The following is an 8,807-nucleotide window of genomic DNA, read 5'->3' on the forward strand; positions in this document are numbered from 1 at the left end:
ACCTAACTTAACTGCATGCAGTGTGGTTCAATAATGCCATATTAACTCGGTGTATGATCCTGACTTCCTTTGAAAACATGCCAAGCATAAAATCTCCTATTAGTGTATTTTTCAAAGTACAGCTAAATTTAGTATCAGCATAAGGAGTTGATCCTTAGCTGGTTGAATCAGAGCATTACATACTGTGTTATTACCAGATATGTTTGTCACACAAGTGCATGCAACTATGAAGAACGGCTTTGTTCCTTAATAAATTGTTCAGTTTTTATGTAAAACAGCTGTGGTAGATTATTGTAATGCAGCACTGTTTGTAAAAAATATTTACATTTATGCACACTGTTTACAGTCTCAAACCAAGTCTACGACTCTACAAAAAGCACGTGGAACTATATGGAAAGTCTTATTAATGTTGTGAAATGTTTGTGGAAAAATCCTTTTGCTCAGTATATCCAGAAATCAGTATATAAGCAACATTTTCAGGGAAAAATATCATGGAATCATGTGCAAGGAGTTGTTGAAAAGAATGAATGTTACATTATATACCAAACCAGTGGGAGGAGAAAGAGTTGTCACTACTGTCATCCTCCTTCATCAGTTGAATGACATTAAAAAACTACATCTTATTACACACTTAAGTGGAAATTCTCCCTCTTTTGAGTCTTCCAACCTGTGTATTTGTTAAGTAGATTTGTAGTAGTAGTAGTCTGTTAGGCACCAATAACTGCCTCGCTCATTTCCCAGTAACTGTGAAGTCATAGTGAACTGACATTTATATTCAGGTTTTAATTAATAAAATTGCCTCATTGTAATATTTTCAGCTACATAAATTGCAAACCCCTTCTGTCAGTTTGTGGATGGAGCGACGTCTGCAATGGAACTGTACGAGCTCCAAGATCAATTCATACCCCGGCATCTCGGACTGACCTTTCAGATTATGATGACGGTACTGATGATGACAAATGAGTGAAACACTTCTGTCAAACGTACGACGTAAGAGAGTGTAATGATACAGCCAGAGCCATAGTTCACAGACCAAAGTACAGTGCTTTGATGCCCAGAGAAAACAAAGTCTCAGACCAGAGGTTTAGGGTGTTGCCTGGCTCCTCTGTCAACTCCATTTAACATGAGAGAACACAACTCTGACTCAGACCACATAGATAGAAAACTTCTGACTGTGTTAGGGGAAAAAGTGATATGTCAGGGTTTTTGTTTTTTTTTTTATTGCAGCCTGTAGTGTATAGCTGCCACGCATGCAATGGAACAGAAGTTGCAACCTGGTTAAAAAAATACAGAAACACTTTAAAAAAAAAAGTATCCTTGATTTAATGTATAGCTGTTATGTATATGTCTAATGTTACTGTAGATTGGGTAAGAATTAAAATAAAGCCATTAATATTTGTTGTGGTGGGATTTTTATGTTTTTACAGCAGGTGATTTGTTGTCGACTGCAGAAAATGAGGAAAACAAGCAGAAATCTATTTCCTTCACACACACACACACACACACACACACAGAAATGGAGGCCAATTTTCTTAATAAACAAAATTTGATTAGTTCTAAATCAATGCCTTTACCAGTGTTATACACCTGTGCTAAATTCATTTGGATTCTACATATGTATGCACATATTTTTTGCCTTTAGTAATAAAGACAGGTTCCTATTTATGTACATATTCATTAGATACATTCAGAGGCTGAATGCACCATAATAAGGGAGGATCTCCCTATGTCAAAGCCGTGCCATTCCCTTTACTTTTGCATTGTCCTGTGATTTATGTTTATGTTTGTGATTTATATTGCAGAACACAGCGTGATAGTTCTTAAATTAGCGTTTTCATTAAAAGGTGTCTTGTTTGTTTCATTAGACGCTGCCATTTGTGGCTTGTGCTGTAATTTGTCTGACGTAAAGCTCCGTCTGTTTTGGTTTCTCAGTGTATGGAGCTCTGCAGGGTTTAAACACATGCCCGCCAGCAGTATCACATGGATGCACACACAACCTGATGGTCACAAACAGGCAGACACACACAGAAGTTTTTACAAGCTGGTGCAGAATATGTAACCTATAACACTGTGCAGAGACACCTATATACATGCCGTACACTCTGACACTATAGGCATAGATTCACAGAAAGAAAGGGCGAGAGAAAAAGAGAGAGACTTGTCAACCCACCTGTCAGGAGCAGTAATCATTGGAAAATGCTTCTCTCTGTGGCCTCTGCCACACGCCCTCCATGTTGAACAGAGGAGAATAATCATTTAAATGTCTCCCAATCAGCCCTTTTGCCATCTTCAATTACACCTTTCCACCCGTACATTTGTATAATTTTCTAATCTAGGCGAGGCGTGGGGCTGTCAAATGTGCCACAGAAAGCAGCAAAGCACCGGTGAAGACTGACAGATGGATCCACCAAGATAGAGACGCATGTATGGATCTCCCATATATGCCCTGGCACTGCTGGTGGATTAGGGTTACATCAGGTTGTAGTTTCGCCATCATTACAGGATATGGTAGTGGTAGTTTTCTGTCAGTAGCAACCATTTATTTCTCCCAACCTAAAGATAAGATGAGATACATGTTTTCTGGAGGAAAAAAGCCGCCAGATAGAAATTGGAAATTGCACTTTTAAAAAAAGAGAAACAATAGAAATGGTTAATTTCCTTACTGTGTAATAGCTGCAACATTGACTAGTTACTCTGACCTAAGTTTAATTCCTGATTACTTTTCCTACAGTTGCTTGGATTCTAAAGTATTGATTTCCCGTCATTTCACAAGTCCAGACTTTGCTGCCTATTTGTAGCGCCACTGAGGAGTAAAAGCATTTTTGAAATGGCATTGTGGTTGAGGTTAGTTTCTGGTAGTGCTGTTCTGAGTAGATGGATGTGGAGTGCCAGTACACCTCTGATGCATCACCCATTTACAGTGTTTTAGGTTAAAGTGCCCAACTACCCACCTCTCTCCAAATTGAAAAAAAGCTCCTAAAAGGACAGTGAATGGTACAGGGCACCGCTGTGCTTACTTTATCTTTTTTCTCTTATTCTTCTGTTTGCAGAAACAAAATTAATTACACTGGAAAGTTGAAAGTCATTTTATTCTTTCTTTCTTTCTTTCTTTCTTTCTTTAAATAATAATTTCACACTGAACCCTCACTGCATGCTTTACGGTATTAAATATTCACAACAAAAAAACTAAAACATTCAAGTCTTTAGCTGTGAAAGGTTTTTGGGGCATCATTAGGAGTAAACAATGTAATTAGTGAGATTCTGTGGAACTGGTACAAAATGTAAATCATTTTAAATGCTTCTCACTGCTACAGTCATTCTTAAAGACTGGTCAAAACACATAAACCACACACACACACATTTATATATATACTGCTATTTTTTCCATTTTGTGGTGTTTCTGATAATATTGCTTGAGAGAAGTAAGAACAACTATAAGTTAAGTTTATGGCAGATTGTGGTTTCAGTTAAATTACCATGATGTTATAATCTTAATAAAGCGCATTAACTATTTAAACAGTAAAAAGTTTATTAAAGCTTTAGTTGCAAGTTGCATTTAATTACATGGACAAAAAGTCAATAAAATACAATGATAGAGTGTTTGAAAATGCTTTTACTGCCGATATGATGTGACTTGTCATTGTAATTTAGATATAAACGTTGATTTATTACTATAATAAACAGGATAATAGAACATTCCTTCCAAAACACTTCTGATATTTTTTCACCTAAGAAAAACCATATTGTGAGCAGTAATATGACAATAATATATTAAAATGTGTGTGATATTTTCCAGATAATCCCTTGAGGAGCTGATCTGTTCTTATTAAAATACTAAACATTAGAGAACCAATGCAGCTGCAGCAAATAAAAAAAGTTAAAGCGGCAGTATTCACCTCTTATAAACATTTTTGCATCCTCTTAGAGTAGAGGACATTCACTGATATTTGCAGGCCTTTCATATTCTCCCTCTGAACTCCATTTCACTGATTTTGATTAGATTCCAAGGAGCAGGTTTGGCTGAAGCTTTACAACACAGATGTGACAGTTTAATAAGGCAAAAGCGTGGTCTCCCCTTCAGAAAAAAAAAACCCTTCCTTTTGTAACCATCTGTTTAACCAATGCTCCATGTTATATTTAGTGTCATTCCTCATTTCTCACAGTTTGATATTGCTGAGCGACAAATATAATTTTATTACAGTCTGCGCTTTGGTTGTAAGAGTAAACATGGTATCTTTACCTTTTGTCAAAAATAAAATGCTGATTATAAATGAAGAAATTGAAGCATTAATTTCCCAACGACACAAATGTATAACTGTAAAACACATACTGTATGTAGCTATGGAAGAGAGCGCACACTGCCTAGGGCCATTTACCACAAAGCTCATCATTTCAGTAATCATATCCTCATCAAAACATTTATTTATTTATTTTTTTTATTTTTTTCCATTCTTAGAGTCAGTGCACACACAGTCGAGTTATCTGATAAATAATGCTTCACGTCACAAGTTTTTCATGTTGAACAGCTTTCTGTTTGAGAACAACTGTAACTGCTCAGATTTTCCCAACTGGACTTCTGACACAAACAGAAATGCAACACCTCTGCATGAGATTCCTCACCATGGTTGAAGCAAAGAGACAGAGAGCGACCTGTAGAGAAGCAAAAAGGCCCACAATGAGCATGCTCTACACTACGCATACATGTATATATGCTCATTTTTGGTATACACTTTAGCTAATATGATACTGTTACCTGTCTTTTAAGGAGAGACATTATTGCACTGGTGAGTATTTTGTTCTCACACCCTTCAAAATCCCCTCTGGATGTCTATGAATAAGAGTCATCTGTCAGCACTATTTTCAGACTGACTCCCTTGTGAGTATCAAAACTAAACTGGTCTTTCCTCTAAGAATCCAGGAGAGAAAGTAGACACAAATCACAAAACATAATCTTTATTCATAAAGACAGCTGTACTAAATCCTTAATTGACACTAGGAATCAAATATACCATGAATGATCTCCTTTACAAGTTTAAGGAAGCACACAAATATGTGAAGTGAATGGATGGAGCTGTTTTATGTGTTAAGACGTAGCAAGGTACTTTTATGCTTTTCCAGAAATGTAAAATGACATTAAAACAGCAAAACCAATGTTCAGCACTGACATGTGGAGGCTGAATATTGTTCTTTACATGAATTTTATGTTGCATGGTAGTCATAGTGACTCATAGAGCAACTCGGTCTCCTGCTGTTTAGCACAAAATCTTTTTTTCTTCTTCTTTTCATCCATATATTTCTGAAGCCTTAGCCTTGATTTTGTATTTTCTCTCCGATTAGATACTTGAGTGTTTTTGAAATGCGTCCATGTTTTTGATTGAAAAGAAAAAAAAATTCGATTGATTTCTGTGTTTATTAAATGTTTTTTTTTCTATCGTGAGGAATGCTCTGTAGAAGTTTCTCAAATTGTAATTTGGGTAAATAGATATGAAATGACGTGAGGTGACATTTGGCTGACCAGCACTGTGGTAGAACTTCATCATAACCTTATTCACTACCCCTCACATTAAGAGTTATACTACAGCTGCATCTTAAAACTGTGTAATTTTACTTTTAGAATTCATATTGTTTTTAGGGTTTCTACCATTCTAACAGGCTGATCCTGCAGGAGAGATAGAGTGGGAGTGGGTGGAGTCAAATAGCTGTCCTGATTTGTGCTCAATTCCTCTGAAAAACTAAAACCTGTATCATTTCAGAGGTAAAGTTTGTAATTGTATATTTACACTTAGGACAATATTTACATCAGTCCAGTATCATGTAAATGAATACACTAACACTCATGAAATGTTGAATAATGCTAATGTTATTCAAAAAGTTGTACAATTAATAACTTTTTTAATATTGTTGTATCTAAATAAGTACTATTACTATACAACTAAAAATGCAATTAATTAATGACAATTTTAGTGAATGCAAAGCTACTATTTCCATATATCATGACAGAGATGCTGCTTGTATACTGCTGAGTAAAGAGAAGTGAACCCTAGATACACCTGTGTGTAAAATATCTATCTATCTATCTATACATTGTATATATATATATATATATATATATATATATATATATATATATATATATATATATATATATATATATATATATATATATATACATACACACATATATATATACACACATTATATATATATATATATATATATATATATATATACACTTTATATATATATGTATATATATATGTGTGTGTATATATATATATATATATATAGATATATATAAATATATATCATCTGTGGATCTTGACAATATACTGTAAAATGGGTGTACACAATATATATTAAGATCCTTTTCTTCAATTTTATGTTTATCCTGTTTAAGAATAAAAAATAAATAACATTTAAAAACCATACTTTTGTGTTCGAGTTTTCATTAAAAATAACCTTGACATGTTTTTCAGCACCAGGAGTACAGTGCTCTAAATTAAATATAAAATGTTTTACTTATGTAAAAAGAAAATACATTTTACACTAACAAATGCGCCCCCCCCCAACAACCAGCCACACACACTGAAATCACAGAAAGAGCATCAAACCAGGCGGAAATCATTTGTCAGTAATTGTCTGAGCAAAAGTTCCTTCTGGAGCTGAAAAGCGAGGGCCTGGACCTCCACTGCAGCTGATAAGGCTTTGTGTTGAGTTAGTTATTTTTTAGAGGAGTGTTGCAACCAGACTAAGAGACTTTATTGATTCAAATTAATTAATCCACTTACATAGGAAGAGGATTCTGTGGCTCTGGAGCGACTTAAATAGTCCACACAAATTAAACTGTAAATTTGTTGCCTTTAATGATATTCCCAAGTAATTGAATTGCAGGAATGTTTTAAAATATGTGGCATTAGCATGCAAAAACCATGTGTTTTAGCAATGGATAACCCAAATAAATTTGATATTAATTAATTTTTGATACGGTTCAAACCTATTTAGTGCGATTGTAATTACCATCTCTGCAGTGAAGTGAAAGCATGTGAGTTTTAGTGAGCAAGAGAAGATAAAGCTAATATAAATTAATGTTTCAGATGTTAGCAAATAATTTACAGAAAATATGTGTAGAAAGAGGGTAAGAGGTGCATTTATTGCTGAAGTCTGTATAATGAGAAACATAAATGTAGTATTTCATGTGTTTAAACAGTGTTACATCATGGTGTGTGTTTAACAGTATAACTTTGTGCATTAAAAACCTGTATTATAAAGCAGTATTTGAACAAGTGTTTTGTATTTGGTCTGGCAGTAAAGTTGTAGGTGTCCCATATTGCTCATGTTCCTCTTCCTCCTCCCTAATACTTTATGACAGCCGTACCACAACATCCTTAGCTAATCCCAACAGGAAAAGCATAGATTATACATTTTGTACCTGCACAGATGATTTTACATGCATCCCATGACAACTGCCAACACTCATGCCAAAAACTAAAAAGTAAAAAAAAGATAGACATGGTAGAAAAATAAGTACGACATAATTATCCCCTTCTAATTTACTGAGTGAAGTTGGTGGGATAATTGATGCAGTGTCGTTCCTCACACATCTGTTCATGACACATGCAGCAGTGTGTCTATGTGTGCGACTTTACATGTGTATGTGTGTTTGTGTGTGTGTGTGGCTCCATGAAAAGTGTGTGCATGCCTGGTATGCTTCCGGCTTGAGACAGGTGAGAGTGCCTTCACACCTTTGCTGTAGATGTTTTTGTCACACTGCAACACACACAATACGCACAAAGTGGCATGCACATACAAATATACTTAAAAGAAAAAAAAAAAGATGAAACAGTGCAGTGTGAATCTCATAGAACTTCAATACCCATTAACACATTAAGGTGGCTGCACAAATGCAGCCACCTTAATACAACACAAAATGTATCGGATTAAATCTGTAAGCAGTTATTGGATAATTTTCACTTGAAATATTATAACATTTATTCTTTTATTTATTTCTATTATTTTTTTCCACAGTCCCCCACCAAAATAGCAGATATACAAGAACTATCTTGTTTAGTTCTTTCTGATCCAGGTACTGACAACAAATCTAAGGTCATATACCTGACACCACACATACCTGAACATTCAGCAAAAAGTCCATGGCAAATATTTTTTTGTAAAACTTTGTTGAATAAAATGATTAAAATCCTTCCACTGTTATGTACAGTACATACCAGTACAATCCTATCAAAACACACATTCTCCAAGTTTAATTTTGTCAAAGGAAAAATCATTAATCCCAAGGTAGGCACACTTTTCCGTATGTGTGTAATAAACAGTGTGTTCATATTTATCAAAAGCTTAGGATCTCTATTTTGAGTGTTGAATTATTTCCTATAATCCTCACAGTAGTTTTTCCTGGAGACACAGCAATGTGCCGAATGCATTTTTTGCAACAATGCTGAATCACAGTTGACGGCATGCCATTACAGGAGACGCAACAGGATGACCTCCCCCAGACAAGGCTTAATCTCCTCTTCTTTAAAAGGACCCTATGGTGAGGGCTAATGAAATGCAACTCCTCTCCAGCTCCCAGCTGAGTGGAAGAGGATTTTTCTGATTGAAAACTTCCTGGAGGTGTCTTGCTTGGTTTGTGAAACGTTGTAATTATTGCTGGGGGTCTCCTCCCGCTCTGTTTGCAGGGGGGCTGAGCAACGTTTGCTCGCGCTCCAGGGTTCTCCCTCAGTTCAGCACACTTAGGCCCATCTAATTAGAGTCTCTGCCACGTCTCTGTACTGCTGTCTCCATGCGCAGCT

The sequence above is a fragment of the Sphaeramia orbicularis genome, chromosome 9 (assembly GCF_902148855.1).
Source record: "Sphaeramia orbicularis chromosome 9, fSphaOr1.1, whole genome shotgun sequence".
NCBI classification, from domain to species: domain Eukaryota; kingdom Metazoa; phylum Chordata; class Actinopteri; order Kurtiformes; family Apogonidae; genus Sphaeramia; species Sphaeramia orbicularis.